Raw genomic sequence first — 19,804 nt, 5'->3', positions numbered from 1 at the left:
CAAAATAGAAAAATATTACCAACCAGTGACTGTTACCTGAAATTGTATGTTTATGCAAGTAGGGGATGATTTGGGCCGATTTATCTCATTTCAAGGAAGATAACACTTCATTACAGTTCTGATTGAAGATTCCCATTGAAATCATAACCTGAACTAAACTACATAAAGGAATAAATATCTAGTTCCAGGGGATTCAGTTTTCTAAATTTTTCTGAGCAAGGGGTCTATTGCAACTTTGATCTCATAGCAGCTGCTATCCTGGTCCCCAGCAGGAACTCAAGGATTCTACTTTTGAAGTGTCATACACAACTTTTCCTTGCTATGAAGAAACATATGCTTTCCAGCCACTACAAAAGTAAAAATTTCCCCCCTGACTCTCCCCGGAGAATACATGCACAGAAAACTGGATTCATCTGTTCTGGTGCTGCATGGAGGTAAGAAAAATAAAGTAAAAAAGAAAAAGAAAACTGTATTCAAAAGGAAAACAATAACCCATTATTTTCTAAGCCAACAGTATATTTGCTTCTTACACAGGCAATAGCAAATACTTAGGAGAAATAGTTGTTACTTTATTAAAACTATGGGTATGGTCAACTTTAGCTAGAACTGTGAATTGGATCTTTACCTTCAGCAGTGGCCCAGCCTCCTCTCGGGGCCTCTCACATCTGTTTTGGCAACCCCATTCCTCTGAAGCACTTAGAGCTTCATGGTCTTCTTCCATCCCCCAAAGAGCTGCTAAGAGTTTAAAAAGAGAATTGTCATTGGTGGATTATATAAAATTGAAAGTCAAATTCACTTTGACCCTGGTAGTATCATAATTCATTTACTCTGGAAAGAAAAAAATAATAGTAATTTGTTGCTCACTGTTGTGGAGCTGAGAAGTTCAAGATAAAACTCCCAGCAGATTTAGTGTCTGGTTAGAGCTCATTCCTCGAAGATGTTGCTTTCTAGGTGTCCTCACATGGAAACAGGGCAGACTCCCTGAAGCCTCTTTTATAAGGGAATTAGTCCTATTAATGAGGGTGGAGCCCTCATGACCTAATCACCTCCCAAAGTCTCTACCTCTTAATACTCTTGGATTGGAGATTAGGTTTCAACATTTGAATTTTGGGGAGACACAAACATTCACATCATAGCAAGAGGCATACATAAAATAAAGCAAAAGCACATACAAATCTGTGACTTACATACATAGAAAAACATATATTAACTTATAAAAACCAAAATACCTATATATAGTTATATTAATGTAAAGCAAAACAGACATTATAACAAATGACGTAGTGCTACAGGTATTAATATGGTTATTCTTACAAATATAATATCAAGTTACAGAAAAATACATACAGAAAAAATGTATTTATATAAAGTTAAAGAATATACAAAATTGTTACATAATATTTAGCAATGCTTATACATGTCATGAAGCAATTGCTGAGGAAACACAAACAGCCTTGGCAGTATTTGTCTAGCCATGAGTATTCATAGTATTATTTTCTATATTCTTTGGTACATTTTATATTATTAATTAATTTCCTCTGTATTACACATTGGTATACCTGATATATATATATATAATATAATATATTATATTATATTCATATCTTTTAAATAAATAAATGGAAGTAAAAAATGTTAACATTTTGATTTGTTTTAAAAATTATGACTGTGTTTTTAAACCAGAAGAGCTTTCTGGCAACGTCATCTGGAAATAAAACTGCACTTGCCAGCTGCCTTTAAATTATACTGCTCATTTTCTCTATCTTTCAGACTTGTAATCAGAGACAGATCTGGACATGTGAGTTTTAGTTTTCCACTTTGCACTTATAATTACTACCAAAATAGTTATACTCTCTGATGGGCTCCAAATGCATTGCCTAAAGCTTATTTCTTGGTGGGTTTACTTTCTAAATTGTTTGCGCCAACTGATCCTCTAAGAGTCAAAGACACAGGGATCTAAAAGATGAAATAACCAAAAATTATCTGCTTGAGTATTTCCTGGGCCAAGCCAATCAGTGCCTCTCTCTCTCTTTCTGCCTCTCCCCTTTTTCTCCCTCATTCTCTCTCTCTCTCCTGTTCTTAACATAGAAAAGGGAATGAAGAAACAGGAACTATGCAGCCCTGGTCTCCCTGGGACCCTTTCCACAATTCAGTCATTAGCTCATCTGCCTTGTATTTTACCATTAGGACTCTAGGAGCAAACTGATTACTGGATGCTTCCTGTATGCTCCAGTCAGGACCTAGCCAAAAATGGAATCAAAATTCACAGCTAATGTACAGGAATAAAAGCTGTTATCTTTCCTATCAAATGTCCTATAAATTGTAGTTTATTTTACCAGTAGATTTATCCAAGTCGAGCTTTATTATTATTGTTTTTAACTTGTTTTAGTACATTATGTTTTAATAAGTCATTTGGTCATTAGCAGTCCATACCTTGTGAACCAAGCCACATGGTGAAACAGGTTATGCAAACTTAATTAGTCCGACTGGGAGTTTGAGGATGCATAATTGACTGTCTAGATGCCTCACTGTAGCATTGCTATGTGGCATTTTTCTGTGATGTGGGTGGAAAGGTAACTTACATATTTTACTCTTTTCCATGATTAGGAAAATGGCAACAGGGGTCAATTTTAAGTCATATGAGTTCATTACACATTTCCCAATTAATTTGAAGAAAGCAGTTCATGATATATGCAAACATTTACCTGTTTTTGCAACTGTGTTTGTTAAATTGTGTAGTTATGTTTGCAATATTTTTAAAAAATTAAAAGAACTTGAACATCCAAAAATGAGGGCTTTATTAAGTAATGTACGGCATATTCATATAATGGAACAGCCTTTTAAAATAATGTTTTAAAATAATATTTACTGGCAAAGAAGGTTAATAATATATTGCTAAACAAAAGAAGCATGATGTCTTTTTATATTTACAAATAACAATAATATGAAATCTGAAGAATATACAATAAGATGAAGATAACAGTGATTACTTCCTGGCTGTTGTTGGTATAAGTGACTTTTTAATTCTATTTTACTTATCTATATCTTTCAATTATTTCTGAGCACTCATATATTCATATATTACCTGTGTAATAAAAATAAAACAAAGAAATCTACTTAATTCAAATCCACTTACATTAAAATATGGAATGGGACATTCAAGCAGAAATAAAGTTCCAATTTTTAAAGATGGAATAGCACTTCAGAATGTAAAACCTAAATTTTCTTCCTGCATTAGGTACATGAGAAAAGCGATCACTGGTGATATGATTTGGCTGTGTCCTCACCCAGATTTCATCTTGAACTGTAGTTCCCATAATCCCCATATGCCATGGGAGGGTCCTGGTGGGAGGTAATTGAATCATGGAGGTAGTTATCCCCATGCTGTTCTCATGATAGTGAGTGAGTTCTCATGAGATCTGATAGTTTTATAGGAGACTTTTCCCACTTTGCTTGGCACTTCTCCTTCTTGCTGCCATATGAAGAAGGATGTGTTTGTTTCCCCTTCTGCCATGATTGTAAGTTTCCTGAGGCCTTCCCAGCCATGCTGAACTGTGAGTCAATTAAACCTCCTTCCTTTATAAATTACCCAGTCTCAGGTAGGTCTCTATTAGCAGCATGAGACAGGACTAATACAACCAGTAATAAGAAGCAAAATTACTAGAAAACTTTGTGTCAGCCATTTCCATAAGTAAGATTTATAAAATAGTACCAGCTGAAGTAGGGACTAGAAGAGATTCATCAAATCAAGCAGCTACTAATTAATTCAAGGGCCAAATATCCTTATTATTCTGATTTACCAACCATCCAGATAAGGTGTATTTAAAGAACTTCATAAATTGTGACAGTTAACAATCAGATTGGACACTTGGGAATGCCCAAGGTAAGGATGGAGCCTCCGGCCTGAGAAAGAACGGTGACATACCTCTTAGTATAGAATTATTTTTATGGATTTTCACTTCCTGAAAGAGTACATGGCCTTAGGCAATGCACTTTGATACATGTAGTAAAAATAACTATTGTAATTTTTTAAAAAATTTCTTGGAGTAGGCGGTTCTTCCACTGAAAAGAGATGAGAAGTTTTAAAAAATAGTGGTTTGAATTCAAAATGGGTTAGCATTTATAAAAATGAGATTTGCCTTTCTTCTAACATTATTATATTAGTAGCATGGTCATCCAGGTGCCTTGGAATAGTGGTAAACTCTACAGATACAAATATACATATAAATAAATACATATTTATATAAATATATACTACAGATTATCATAAAATATTTTCTTAAAATCTGAGTATTTCCAATCAATTTTGGCATTTGGTACTATAATAGTCTCTGAAAGATCTCTAAGCTTTAATAGTTCACTTATTTTGGCTGAGTGAACTTTTGAAATTAACTTTGAACTTTTGAAGACACCAATATGATCTTGTCCCTCACACCAACTACCTATGCTTAAAAAACATAACTGACTCCCATTATTAAAACAGAATTTTTTTTTTTTTTTGAGATACGGAGTCTCGCCCTGTCGCTAAGGCTGGAGTGCAGTGGCACAATCTCGGCTCACTGCAAGCTCCGCCTCCCGGGTTCACGCCATTCTCTCACCTCAGCCTCCTGAGTAGCTGGGATTACAGGCACCCGCCAACACGCACCCCCAGCTAATTTTCTGTATTTTTAGTATAGATGGGGTTTCACCATGTTAGCCAGGATGGTCTCAATCTCCTGACCTCGTGATCCACCCACCTCGGCCTCCCAAAGTGCTGGGATTACAAGCGTGAGCCACTGTGCCTGACCCTAAAACAGATATTCTTAACTTTATGGTGAGGTTGCAGATTTACTCACACAACATTCAGATGTCTAAAAAATAAAATAAAATAAAAATATAAAAAACTTCCTTTATTTTTTATTTACTGTTCTGGTCTTCAAAGACCTCATCAGTAAAAGACCTCACTTACTTAAAAGACCATAAAAGACCTCATTTACTTAAAAGACCTCATTCTGAGAAGTATCAAAGGAAAAAGAATCTGGTAAGTCAAAAGATGGAAAAATTTTGGTGTATGCCCATTTAAACAGTCTCTAAGTAACTTAGGCTATTTAAATGAGCCAGGAAAATCCCAAATCAGAGTTCTGTCCCCTCTCTTAACCTTCCTCCTAGGTGACAATGAAGTTTATGAGAAAAGTAAAGATAACACAAGATCTCATGCTGCTGAAGAAAAGAGAAATAAGACTGTTTGAAACCCCTCAGAGTTCTGTGGGTCCTGGCTGGCCTGTGCATGAAGTGGTTGTTCTGGGACTCTCCCAGTAGTGATCATAAAGTGCTACTCTTCTGAAGGGATGGGTTGCCCCTCCACACCTGTGGGTGTTTCTTGTTAGGTGGAATGAGAGACTTGGAAAAGAAAGAGACACAGAGATAAAGTATAGAGAAAGAAAAATGGGCCCAGGGGACGGGTGTTCAGCATATGGAGGACCCACGCTGGCACCAGCCTCTGAGTTCCTTTAGTATTTATTGATCATTATCGGGCATTTCCTGGAGAGGGGGATGTGGCAGGACAATGGGATAATAGTGGAGAGAAGATCAGCAGGTAAACACCTGAACAAATGTCTCTGCATCATAAACAAGGTAAAGAAAAAGTGCTGTGCTTTTGATGTGCATATACATAAACATCTCAATGCCTTAAAGAGCAGTATTGCTGCCAGCATGTCCCACCTCCAGCCCTAAGGCGGTTTTCCCCTGTCTCAGTAGATGGAATATACAATCGGGCTTTACACCGAGACATTCCATTGCCCAGGGACGAGCAGGAGACAGATGCCTTCCTCTTATCTCAACTGCAAAGAGGCATTCCTTTCTCTTTTACTAATCCTCCTCAGCACAGACCCTTTATGGGTGTCGGGCTGGGGGACGGTCAGGTCTTTCCCTTCCCATGAGGCCATATTTCAGACTATCACCTGGGGAGAAACCTTGGACAATACCTGTCTTTCCCAGGCAGAGGTCTCTGCGGCCTTCCGCAGTGTTTTGTGTCTCTGGGTACTTGAGATTAGGGAGTGGTGATGACTCCTAACAAGCATGCTGCTTTCAAGCATTTGTTTAACAAAGCACATCCTGCACAGCCCTTAATCCATTTAACTCTGAGTGGACACAGCACATGTCTCAGGGAGCACAGGGTTGGGTGTAGGGTTACAGATTAACAGCATCTCAAGGCAGAAGAATTTTTCTTAGTACAGAACAAAATGGAGTCTCTTATGTCTACTTCTTTCTACACAGACACAGTAACTGATCTCTCTTTCTTTTCCCCACACTCTTCCCATCACCCTTCTTTTCTGCTAGCCTTGACCACACCAAATCCCCTGGTACCATGCCCTCTTTGCACCATGCTAGGCTCTCCAGGTCTCCCAGTTCACCTTGTACCCTCAATATCAATATAGCAGGCCGAGCATGGTGGCTCATGCCTGTAATCCCAGTACTTTGGGAGGCCAAGGTGGGTGGATCACCTTAGGTCAGGAGTTCAAGACCAACCTGTGCAACATGGTGAAACCCCATCTCTACTAAAAATGCAAAAATTACCAGGCTTGGTAGCAGGCACCCATAGTCCCAGCTACTCGGGAGGCTGAGGCAAAAGAATTGCTTGAACCTAGGAGGCGGAGGTTGCAATGAGCTGAGATTGCACCACTGCACTCCAGCCTGGGTGACAGAATCAGACTGTGTCTCAAATAATAATAAAGTAAGGATGCTTCTGTGTCTCTTCTATGTCACATCCCCCCGCTCCAAGTAAACAGGTGCCTTATGCTAGCATCTACACATTGTGTACATGAAAAGGCAAAGAGAAAAAGATGCATTAATATTTTTCAAATTGGAAAATCTGCTTGCTGCTAGTCTACTCCTCTGGTCTCATCTGGCAGCATGTAATTCTAGCCACACGGGTGTTTTATCAGTCTTTCAAACTTCCACTTCCTGCCATGATGGAATAACAGGGACTTAATTTACCCTTCCATGTGAAACAACCACAAAAATGGACAAGACATAAAACAATGGCTTGTAGACACTGGTAGCACAGGACTGCAATTCCTGAGACAAGGAAAGCAAATGAGGCGAGCCCTGCAGTTGGATCAGCTCACTGCCTAAAGAGTTTTCAGGCTGCAGTGCAGGGAGGGTGCAATGGTTTGAATGTGTACTCTCCAAAATTTAGGTGTTAAAACTTACTGGCCAATATGAGAGTATTAAAAGGTGGAGCTTTTAACATGCAATTAGGCCATGAGAGCTCCTCCTTTGTGAGTGGGATTATGGCCCTTATAAAAGATGCTTCACACTTGCCCCTCCACCTCCTGCCATACATGTGAGAAGACAGTTTTCCTCCCCTCCAGAGAATGCAGCAACAAAAGCACTATCTTGGAAGCAGAGAGCAACCCTCACCAGACAATCAAACCTGCTAGTGCCTTGATCTTGGATTTTTCAGCTTCTGGAACTGTGAGAAAATTAATTTTTTTCTTTATAAATTACCCAGTCTCTTGTATTTTGTTACAGCAGCACAAAATAGAAAAAGATGAAGAACCTAGGAGCAGTCCATTGACTTTCCTGAGTTGAGGAGATGGATCTGAGAGTTCAAAGAGGCCAAGGAAGCAAGAGTTGACAAGGCTGTCAAAGCTGTCAGAATCAAAATGGAGTTACTTGTGTCATGCTCTGACAAAATGGACCTGAGGAAGGCCATGAAGGGAGGGCTCTCATGCATGTTTATCTGATAACAAAAACTATCAAAACAGACTGAAAAAACCACAATCTTGCACAAAGGTCACCACAACCTTGTCCAGTAAATGCTTCTGCAAGGGCGTCTGCCCAGCAACTTTCTGTTTAACCTTGGACTGATTTGCCCTTGTTATTGATCTTTGTAGGCAAGGATGATTGATTTAAAAAAAATAAAAATAAAAAAAAACCTAGGTAATCCTCCTCATTTGCTTTTAAAAACTCCCCATTGCCTCAACCTCTTTGAATATGCACATAATTTACATGGTATGAATATTCCCATTGCAATGCTACTCCTGAATAAATACTATTTTCTTTTCTAGAGTCTCACTGTCTGTTTGTTATTTAGTTGGACGGGGCAGACTACTGCAGAGGAGAGAACCACAGGGAAAGAAAACCCAGAGATCTGCAGAGGGTCCCCCTTGAGTATTCAGCCAAATATTGATCAGGATATGCATGTGAGCAAATTATCCAAGGCTGGAAAAAGAAACACCCAAGGAGCAGGGGAAACAACCCCTAGGGCTCACCCAGAGCTGAGAATACCTTGTGGGTGTTCCCCACACCTGTGGGTGTTTCTCGTCAGGTGGAACGAGAGACTTGAGAAAAGAAAGAGACATAGAGACAAAGTATAGGGAAAGAAAAGTGGGCCCAGGGGACCGGCGCTCAGCATACGGAGGACCCCTGCCAGCACCAGTCTCTGAGTTCCCTCAGTATTTATTGATCATTATCGGGCATTTCTGGGAGAGGCGGATGTGGCAGGACAATAGGGTAACAGTGGAGAGAGGGTCAGCAGGAAAACACGTGAACAAATGTCTCTGCATCATAAACAAGGTAAAGAAAAAGTGCTGTGCTTTTGATGTGCATATACATAAACATCTCAATGCTTTAAAAAGCAGTATTCACTCCAGCATGTCTCACGTCCAGCCCTAAGGCGGTTTTCTCCTAGTAGATGGAACATACAATCGGGTTTTACAGGGAGACATTCCATTGCCCAGGGACGAGCAGGAGACAGATGCCTTCCTCTTATCTCAACTGCAAAGAGGCATTCCTTCCTCTTTTACTAATCCTCCTCAGCACAGACCCTTTACGGGTGTTGGGCTGGGGGACGGTCAGGTCTTTCCCTTCCCACGAGGCCATATTTCAGACTATCACATGGGGAGAAACCTTGGATAATACCTGTCTTTCCTAGGCAGAGGTCCCTGCGGCCTTCCGCAGTGTTTTGTGTCTCTGGGTACTTGAGATTAGGGAGTGGTGATGACTCTTAACAAGCATGCTGCCTTCAAGCATTTGTTTAACAAAGCACATCCTGCACAGCCCTTAATCCATTTAACTCTGAGTGGACACAGCACATGTCTCAGGGAGCACAGGGTTGAGTGTAGGGTTACAGATTAACAGCATCTCAAGGCAAAAGAATTTTTCTTAGTACAGAAGAAAATGGAGTCTCTTATGTCTACTTCTTTCTACATAGACACAGTAACAGTCTGATGTCTCTGTCTTTTCCCCACAGGAAACCCTCTTAATTCAAGGGGCACTGGATAGAATACTAAAAATATTACTACCTTACTAAAAGGGCGAAATTGGCTACTAAAGGCAGCTCTGTTCCCACTTAACAAATCTTAAGAACAAAAAACAGAAGCAAACTGTTCCCAAATAATTTAACAGCATCCTATGACAAAATTCAAGAATATGCATAGAAATACAAAAATATTCAACTCCCAAAAAGGTAAAATTCACATTTTCTAGCATATAATTAAAATTTACCTTAGTTACAAAGAAGCAGGAATATATAGCCCATAATAAAGATAAAAATCGATCAATAAAAGCAGACTTAGAAATAATACAGATTTAGTAGACAAGAACATCATATCAGTTAGCATAACTACATGCCATATATTCAAGAAGCTTTGAGCATGCAAAGACATAGGAGATAATGGAAAAGGACTCAAATCAAACTTCTAGATCTTAAAAATGTAATGTCTGCATATCATCTGAACACAAGTCCTTAACACATACTGTTGTCTTTGCCTGGGACACTTTTCCTCTCCCACTTCATTTGCTGAAAGTAAACCTTCAGATTTCATCTCTATCATCACTCTCTCAAGGAAAGTTTGCCTGGTCTGCAAGTTATATATCACATCCTTTGGCTAAATGATGTTATGGCTCCAAATGCCATTCATTTACTGTCCTTATCACAAATATAATTTTACATTATTTGTGTAATCTCTGTCTCCATCACTATTCCAAGCACCATGGTGACACAACTCATGTACAGTTTTCTTCACTATTGTCTAGTGCCTTGCATAGTGCTTGGAAATCCAAAATTGCAGACAGTTTTAAATTTGTCAGCTCAACTCTATGAGTCTTGATATTTCAAACTAGGAACATCTGTACATATAAAAACATAAATGTAGTCAGCCTTTTGGATGCAGGGAATTAACAGGTTTCCCCTCTCAATAGCTCCTTTAGTTAAGAAAACACAAAGTTTTTGCATTTCTTTAGCTGCAGTACCCAAGGGAAACATAGAATTACACCTTTGGTTCTGAAGCAGATAGCGCTAATCTTTAATCCTATTTAATCCTATATTTAAATTTAAATTTAATCTTTTAAATTGTGGGGAAGATTAATGGTATTAAATGTCTTTTATGTTTCTATATTAATGATTTGCACTTGGAGTTTTCTGAAATATTAGAAACATTTGCTACAATTAACTAAGCTGGAGATAAATGCAAGTGTTACAGAATGCCAAAAGAGGAAGTTCTATTTAATAGTTAAAAGGAAATTACTTCCAGCTGGTATGGCTGGAACAAAACTATTAAAAAAAAAATTTTTTTTAACAATGTATCAGTGGGATACTTTCAAGTAGTAGATCCTCTCTTCCTTCTTTGATTTTAATTGGGACCTCAGATGGTGAAGCAGAACGCTGGTGGGGACTCTACACTGCACTATTTACTGCAATGAAAATGACTGATTATATTCCTAATTATTGAGTGTCATAGAAGCTGCAATCTTGGAAACATCACAGTGCAGAGAGGAAGGTGGGCTGTCCTGCCACAATATGAGGTAGGGCCAGTTTCTTCCTCTTATACTGTTTCTTTGAGAAATTGCTTTCTTGGAAGATAATTTTAGTAGGCCCAATAATTGTCAAACATTAATTTTTGAAGGGAATATTTAAATGTTTTATTATAACGAGTTGCATGTTCAAATGGAACAAGACTAATTGATTTTAAGGTGCATTTTCTTTTGAGATAATGCAACGGCTGCCAGTGTTGAATCTTTAAAATGTAGCAGAAGGATTCAAATGCTTGAACATTTCAGTGTTAAACACGTGAATTGGAAGTTTAAAAATGTGTTTAAATTAAGCTAAGATAATTAATGTTCTGTGTAGCCCTAGTGTGCTCTAAGTGAAAAAGGCATCGTTTAGCACCCTAAAATTCTATTCAAGTGGTCACCTTGTCCTCTTACAATGGGCCAGTTGCTCTAATTTGTCTGTCTTTTAAAAAATTATAGACCTCCCAGCTAGAAAGATGTGTCAGCCTCCTCCTCTTCCCCAGCTAGAAAGATGACCCAAGACTGAGAGTCCATGACCGTCAGAATACACCTTTTAGATCTTTTTCACACCAGGAAGATAAAATTGTGGATATTTGAACAATTAAAGCATGTTGTGGTATATGATGTGTAAAACCTTTGTATTAGCTGAGTAGGCTGCTGTGTTAAAATGGCAAACATTACACATCTGCTATGTTAAAATGGCAAACATTACACATCATTTCCACCCACAACCATTGACCAAAACGAATCACAAGGTCCTGCATAATTGCAAGGAGGTTGAGAAATATGGACAGCAATGCAATGTTCAGTGAACACCACTATCTTTAGCACAAACATTAACTCTGTCTTTAAGGATGTGAGACTTGGAAAGAGGAATGCCAACATTTAAGTGTGCCTGGGTGTGTATTTGTGTGTAACTGTTCATTTGCTCCTATTGAATCACTCTCATGGTGCCACAGAAACCAGGAGCAAGGTCTCATAAGAAAAGAATAGTGCCTTGATGGTAGTTAATGAAAGGAATCTTGAAATATTTGGATAAATACTATTTTCTTTTAAATTCATGATTTTGAAAGAAAAAATCTAAAATAAGCTCAAAATAAAGAATCACACTTTATCTTACTTTTTAAACTTTCCCTTCTATAAATACATGTATTTTGTATTTTTACAAAAAATAGACGCAAAAATTCTCTCTCAATCATGCAAGCACACGTGCATAATATTCAAAATTCCTCCTTGGATAATTGGAAGTACTTATTCCATAAGAATTTTAGTAAATGGAAAAAGACATGTCTACAATTTTGACTTATTTCTGATACCAGCTTTTTCTAGGGGAGGAGAAACAGCTTGTATATTTTCCTACCAGAATCTAAAAAACAAATTTGAAAGTTTAGCTATTCAAAAACTCCAAATACAATTACTTCATGATTCTCCTGCTGTTTGTACTCCAGTTAACCCTATGGCGTTTTCTCTAATCATCTATTCATCAGACTCACATTTCTTCCGAATTCCCTGCGTGCATTAACAGTTCAATGTTAAAAATAAGATACTCTTCATTTTCAAGTATAATACAATAGCCTCAAACTGCTCAGGGAGTTTTAAGAAGATTCCATGTGCAACTGCCCCTAAAAGTTTCCCACAACACAGGAAGAGAGAGCTTGTGTGTGTGTGTGCATGTGTGTATACACGTGTCGGGGGTAGGGAGAGGGTGATAGGTGTGGAGTACATTTGGTTAGGACTAAATGTTTTCATAGGGTGTGTGTATATATTCTAGAGATGAAACAGAAGTGGAATTACCTCTCCCCAGCCTCCGCTGCTCCTTAAAGACAAAGTGCACAGAAAAGAATGAGTAGATTATCTGTTACCAGACCCCATATCTAGAGATTGGAGACAAGCTTCACAAAGGATTTCCTTTAACCAATAGGAGAAGGGGTGAAGACAGACTTGGAAAGAATTTATCCAGTCAAGACAGAAATAGTCTATCAAAAACAGACCATTAGCCCAGACAGTAATTATCTTGGAAAAACAAAAACAAACCATCAGGATTTCTTCAGGCAACTGGGACCTGACATTGACATTGAAAGATGACTTCTTGATTTTAGGACTGACCTATGGGAGGAACAACTTGGACTCCTGTGTTCACCTGTGCTCTCTTCACTCATTACAAATTTAGCTGGATGATGACTTCCACTTCATATAGGTAGGTTTTTCCATGTGAGATACATGTGAAAGTTTCTATGTAGGTAGCTTGGAAATGGTACTTTGTTAATTAAAAATTTTTAAGCTAATGGGTTTTATTCATTAAGAAGTCCTATCCAAGAAAGAACCCTCAACCTAAATGATAGGTTTCCAAGAACAGTAAATTAAGTTAAATTTTCCTGAACTGGCACTGTTATGGACTGAATTGTGTCCCCTTAAAATTCATATGTTGAAGTCCTAACTCCCAGTACCTCAGAATGTGACCTTATTTGGAAACAGTGTGATTGCAGATTTAATTACTTAGGATGAAATCACAATGGAGGAGAGTAGGCCCCTCTTTCAGTATCCCCAGTGTTATTACAAAAAGTGGAAATGTGGACACAGACACACATGCAGGGAGAATGCCATATGAAGATGAAGGCAGACATGGGGTGATGCTTCTACAAGCCAAAGATTGTGGGCAAACCACCAGAAGCTAGGAGAAAGGCATGGAAGATTCTCCATAATCTTCAGAAGGAACCAACCTTGCTGACACCTTCGTCTCAGACATCCAGGCTCTGGACTTCCCACACAATAAATTACCATTGTTTAACCCATCCAGTCTGTAGTATCTTGTTAAGGCAGCTCTAGCAAGCGAATACAGGCACTAAGAGGAAATATAATTTACCCCATGAACACCCATATGCTAACTGCATATCTCCATAAGAATCCAGGACATCAACAACATTTTTAAAAACAGGCTGGGTGCGGTGATTCATGCCTGTAATCCCAGCACTTTGGGAGGCCAAGGGGGGCAGACCACCTGAGGTCAGGAGTTCAGGACCAGCATGGCCAATGTGGTGAAACCCCGTCTCCACTAAAAATGCAAAAATTAGCCAGGCATGGTGGCGGGCACTTGTAATCCCAGCTACTCGGGAGGCTGAGGCAGGAGAATTACTTGAATCTGGGAGGCAGAGGTGGCAGTGAGCCTAGATCGCACCACTACACTCCAGCCTGGGCGACAAGAGCAAGACTTTATCTCAAAACAAAAAAAGACAATATTTAATATTGACATTATCCTGTGTTATCCACAATGTGATCTATTTTCATCACAGAGTGCAGCCACACAGCTAATAGTCAAAAGGAAATACATAACCCACTAGGTTTCTTTGGTCTCATAATACATCTTACTATACAGGTTTTCTTATGTTAGTATCAAATCCTAGAGACCTAACGAGGATGTCGTGGGAAAAAAAAAGACAATTTTCTGAGATGTCATTTTCAAAAAGAAAAACATTTAATGAAAGGAAAACTGAAAGACTCTTAGGAGAAAAGAGATTGTGCCCATGTTTACTTCACTAGGCCCTTGCACTTTTCCATATATTTTTCTCAACCAGTGACCTAAGTCTCAGTAGGGAACAGATCCCTTCTCATATTCATTTGCCCACCTTTACTCTGCTTTCATTCATAACTTTATCAACTTTTTTTTTTTTTTTTTGAGACGGAGTCTCGCTCTGTCGCCCAGGCTGGAGTTCAGTGGCACAATCTCGGCTCACTGCAAGCTCCACCTCCCGGGTTCACGCCATTCTCCTGCCTCAGCCTCTCTGAGTAGCTGGGACTACAGGCACCCGCCACCACGCCCGGCTAATTTTTTATATTTTTAGTAGAGACGGGGTTTCACCGTGGTCGCGATCTCCTGACCTCGTGATTCGCCCACCTCGGCCTCCCAAAGTGCTGGGATTACAAGCGTGAGCCACCGCGCCCGGCCCTCAACTTTCTACCTACTTCGTTCTTCCCATATTCTCTTCATCTTCCCCCCATGACTCTCTTAGACACAATGCTGGAGACCCAGCTGCCATAACTTCATTGGAGGTTAAAGTGTGTGCAGAGTGGCTGTTGGGTTAGTTTTGCTGATCCCATTTAGCTACTGGTTAGAGGGAGTGATGAACAAGATTTAAGCTTGGTTTCTGGCAGTAAATTCCAACAGAAAACTCTTGCTGGACTTGGGGGTGTAGGGAGAAGCACGAGTCCAAAAGCCAGGCTTGGAGCAAGCCATGGAAGATTGCAATTGGACCTAAAAGGATAATGGTAAGAAGTAGAAGGGTGAGGAATGGAGAGTATTAAAGATCAGAATACCAGTAATAATAGCAGTAACCATAATGACACTAAAATTCATGAACACTCATATGCTAAGTGCATATCTCCCTAAGAACCCCGGACATCAACAAATATTTTTTAAAACAATGGCAATATTTAAAAAATACTTATCTACAACTTTCAAAAAATGCTTTGAATGTGGACAAATTTTATTTTGCTGATTGTTCAATAAGCATGTGCTGAACAATGTTTTTTAAATACTGGATTTCTCTAGAGAAATCTTAAAAAAAAAACCCTACTCTTTGGACAAAATGATTTAAAATTCCAAGTATTATCCTATCATTATTATTTTGCATGAGATACTTTGGTGTGCTTCTTCATGATAATACAAACAGGATACTGAAGTCATCTCATTTTCAAAAATTTATTTCAAATTACTTAACTGGAAGATGCAGAAGTTGGTAGTATGGTTTCTGGAAGTTACCATCTATCAACCTCTGCCTCTTCCAGGCACTCCTAGTTATGTCAGAATTCTCCCACCACAGTGACTTTGTGGTTGACTGCTGTGGTCACAAGGATCTGGACTAACTAGGGACATCTGGAGGAGGGGGCATTTGACCAAGCTGAGAATTGCAGGAGAATTACTGAGAAAGAATGAGTTAAATCCTCATTAATTCAGACAACATTTTTCAGTCACCAACTTTCTGGAAGATTCTCTGTTATGCTGCCAGCCACTCAATAACTGACACCCCTGTTGGAGAATTACAGCCTAGAAGGGAAGGGCTATGAGCCCTATGGCACCCTCCCAATAACCCCTTGAAAATAGTTCTAAAAACAAAATGTTGATTTTTCTACTGAGGGGCCAGCATTTTGTATTTCAATTTTTCAATTTCTCTCTCTCTTTTTTTTTTTTTGACAGGATCTCACTCTCTTGCCCAGGCTAGAGAGCAGTGGTGCAATCTTAGCTCACTGCAGCCTCAACCTCGAGTAATCCTCTCATCTTAGCCTCCTAAGTAGCTGGCACTACAGGTTTGATCACACCTGGCTAATTTTTGTATTATTTGGTAGAGATGTGGTGATGGGGGCTAGGTTCACCATGTTGTCCAAGCTTGTCTCAAACTTCTGGTCTGAAACTATCTGCCCACCTCGGCCTCCCAAAGTGCTGGGATTACAGGTGTGAGCCACTGTGCCTCGCTATTTCAATTTCTCATAATTAAAGAAAGTTAATTAGAAATTATCTAGAAAATAATTAAGCTAATTTTCTGGACATATTATCTCTCTTTAATTTTTTCTTGGTAAACACATAGCTCTTATTATGTGCCAAGCACTGTTATAGTAACTTTTAAAAAATTAATTATTTATTATAACAACCCTATGAAGTATGTATTATTGTTATTTACCCCATTTTTAGATGAGAAAATTGAGACCCAGAGCTAGTAAGTAACCCACCCAGGTTTACATAGCTAGCAAGTGGGTAATCTTTTAGTAAGGTGATAAAAAGACAAAATAAATTATATCAAAATAAAAACGAAAATAAACCATATTCCATATCCAGGGACTAAATTAAATTAGAACACGATTCCTTAAAAATTGATAATGCCAGCTACAGTGAGAACAGAAGAATAAGTCCTGGTGTTCTATCACACAATAGAGTGACTATAGCAAATAACAACGTAGTACATACTTCAAGACAGCTAGAAGGGAAGATTCTAAATATTATCACCACAAGGAACTGATCAATGTCTAAAGTGATAGATAAGGTCATTACCCTGATTTGGTCATTATATATTAAAACATCACATTGTACCCCATGAATATGTGCAATTACTATGTGTCAATTATACAATTTAAAAATTAATAAAAAAATAAATGGAATGATACATTTAAAAATCTTGAAGTTCATACTTTAAATGAGTGAATTGTGTGGTATGGAAGTAATATCACAATAAAGCTCCTGTAAAAAAATGAAAAAAATTTTAATTCCATACTAATTCAGACAAAACATAGCTAAGAATATGTGTAGCTGAAAAAAAAATTAGGTAAGATAAAATATTCCCAACGAAAACTGGGCTATATCCTATCACCACCTTCAGACTGGGTAAAGAGCAATTAATTAATCTAGGTGAATATTTATTGGATGTATTTAAGTGTTTGACCTATGCAGCCTCTTTTGGGTAAAACATTTCTTCACAAGCTCAAGTGATAAATACTACTGAGCTTTAGTTTCTGCCCTTAAAAGAATAGTAATAATGACAGTACCTATCTGATAAGCTTATGAAAGGACTTCTCCCATGTGGTGGTATGGTGTCCAGATAGAATTCCTGTATACTGGAAAGCAAATGTTCACCAATCAATACACCGCTCAAAATGGTCCTTATGCTTTGTTGTGAATCAAACATAGCTATAAAGAGAGAGAAGACTTCAATATCCACACAATTTAAAAGTAAATGCAAGCATGTAAATCAGTCAGTACACCCAGGAAGAGCCAAAGACAGCTTCCTTAACTTCCTCAGCCCACCAAAAAAGGTTACTTTTCTTAGGTTAGCAAATTGGCTTCCTTATTTCTCTGATATCAGAGGTTTTAAAAATGCCAAAATCTATGTATCAATGCAATATGAGACAAAGTGCTGTTCAGTTTGGAGGACTTAATGGAACTTATTTAAGTACTGACCTCTTGGTAAATAACTTCTCGGATGAGACATCAGGCTACAAAATACAGAAACAATCAATCCAGGAATCACATCTGTGAGGAAAGCTCAAGCTTTAAACTTTATTATATCTTGAAATAGAAAATCAAAACCATTAACAAATCTGATTAGGATGCATGAATAATATAATATTATAAATTATAATTACATATGATTATAATGCGATATTATTGACTATTGAATAATAATCTACTAGTACCTAATGAATAATAATTATTGATATTACCATATAGTTGTAATATATGATATAATGATAATAGTAATCTGTATGATTACAAAGCATGGTAATAAATAAGCTTTAATTAACAAGCTTCACTTTAAGAATTCTTAATTCCATTCACCTAGCATAGTTTAGGAGGAGAGGCTATAAACTGAATCCTCTAGTGGAACAATTAGAGGCTCCCTTGAGCTCACACCAAAGTGAATTTAATCTAGACCAAGATGCCTCAAGAATTATTTTATGAGCTGATTCAACTGACAACCTGTGGATTCACAGGATTTCCCAAGCCCATGGAAATACATTTTTAATGTGATGAGGCTGAGACTGCTCATCAGACCTTACCACTGGCTATGTAGAAAGACCAATTCATGAATTTTGGGTGGGATGTCTACTTTCTTTCTTGTGAATCCCTATTCCTGGTTCAATCTTAGGCCCTCAGAGAGATTCCCCTTTTGATCACGGTGCTTGTCCTCCAGTGATATCAAATTCTAGGAGAGCAAAGACTTTCTTGTTCACTAACAAACCTAAGTTTTTATCATACTGCCTGATACAAAGCATACATATAATGAGTATACATATAAATTCACATACAAACACATATATAGATATATGTATGTGCCTGTATGTATGTGTATGTCTGTTGAGACATAGAGGGATAATACGATGGATAGAAAGCGAGGAAGTAAGCTGACTTACCTATTATAGAGGCCAATAATGAGAAAATACCCTATGTTTAAGTGCTTCTCAAAATCTCATGTACATAAAAAATCTTTGGAGGATATCTTGTTACTTTGCAGGTCTCTGTTCAATAGGCCTAGGCCAGAAACTGTGATTGATATTCTGTAGATCTAACCAGCTCCTAGATGAGGCCAGTGCTGCTGTTCCTCTGATCACACTCCAAATGGCAAAGCCCCAGATAACTTGGACCCAGGTGCTGGCCAAAAATGAGTAATTTAGCAACATATGCCTCAAAAACCATGCACTACATAAGAGACAATAAGTTACTTCACGACAAGTACTATGATAAGTACTTTAGATAAATTTTCCCATTTGATCCCTTCTGCAACCTAGTAAATATTAGTATACAAATTTAATAATGTAGTGATAAGGAAATTGAGACATAATGAAGCTACATGGTTTTGCATTTTATATCTAGCAGATACGCCTAACTCTAAGGCTATATTGCCTCCCAAACAGAGACTGGATCCTGAAATGCCAAGGTTTCCACACCCTAGAAAACAGCAAATAAGGAATGGCTTTGGGGATGATTATTAGTGGGTTCATATCTCTGGGTTAGAAGGAGATTTTCAGTTGAGTTCATGTCTTAATTTAAAGAGCAGTATTCACAGTGGAAACAGCTAAGCCTTGAGGCAAACATATCAGGGCTTAAAATCTTGTTCCACTTGCTCCAAGCTCTGTGACCCAAGTCATCTCACCTTGCTGAATCCAGTTTCCTCATGTGTAAAAACAAATTTGCATCATAGGGTTGCAAAGATTTGCTGACAAAATCATTTTATAGTGCCTAGCACATTGGTAACCATGAACTCATAATTAAAATGATTGAGTATTTTTTTTCTGCTACCTTACTTTATTTCCACTCAGTTGTGAAGTTGGTAGCACAGATAAATTATCTGCTCACAAAAGTAAATGCCACTGATTTTGGTGTGGCAAAACACTTCTGGAAAGTATTGGAGACAGTCTCCTACAGTATATTCTCTGCTTTAATGTTGTCGTTAATAAAAATGGATTGTCTACCTCTTGCTACGTTGCTGAGGAGGCCAAGATGAGATGAATATGTGAAGCTGAATATCTGAGACAGGTCTCAGTT

The 19,804-nt window shown here is 38.2% G+C and overlaps 1 long non-coding RNA gene across 1 annotated transcript; it reads right to left on the bottom strand.

The window, feature by feature from the left end:
- Window positions 1-631: 631 nt before the first annotated feature.
- On the bottom strand, window positions 632-18,963 carry LOC116480364 (uncharacterized). The gene is made up of 4 exons (XR_004251267.2): window positions 17,720-18,963; window positions 17,308-17,376; window positions 16,954-17,002; window positions 632-735 (listed from the first exon to the last, which is right to left on the bottom strand). It is a non-coding gene; the product is annotated as an uncharacterized LOC116480364 (long non-coding RNA).
- Between the last annotated feature and the right edge of the window lie 841 nt (window positions 18,964-19,804).

Source organism: Hylobates moloch, unplaced genomic scaffold (genome assembly GCF_009828535.3).
Source record: "Hylobates moloch isolate HMO894 unplaced genomic scaffold, HMol_V3 SCAFFOLD_3, whole genome shotgun sequence".
Classification (NCBI taxonomy): Eukaryota; Metazoa; Chordata; class Mammalia; order Primates; family Hylobatidae; genus Hylobates; species Hylobates moloch.
Note: the sequence above shows the minus strand (reverse complement) of the source record. Positions and strands in the feature narration are given on the sequence as shown.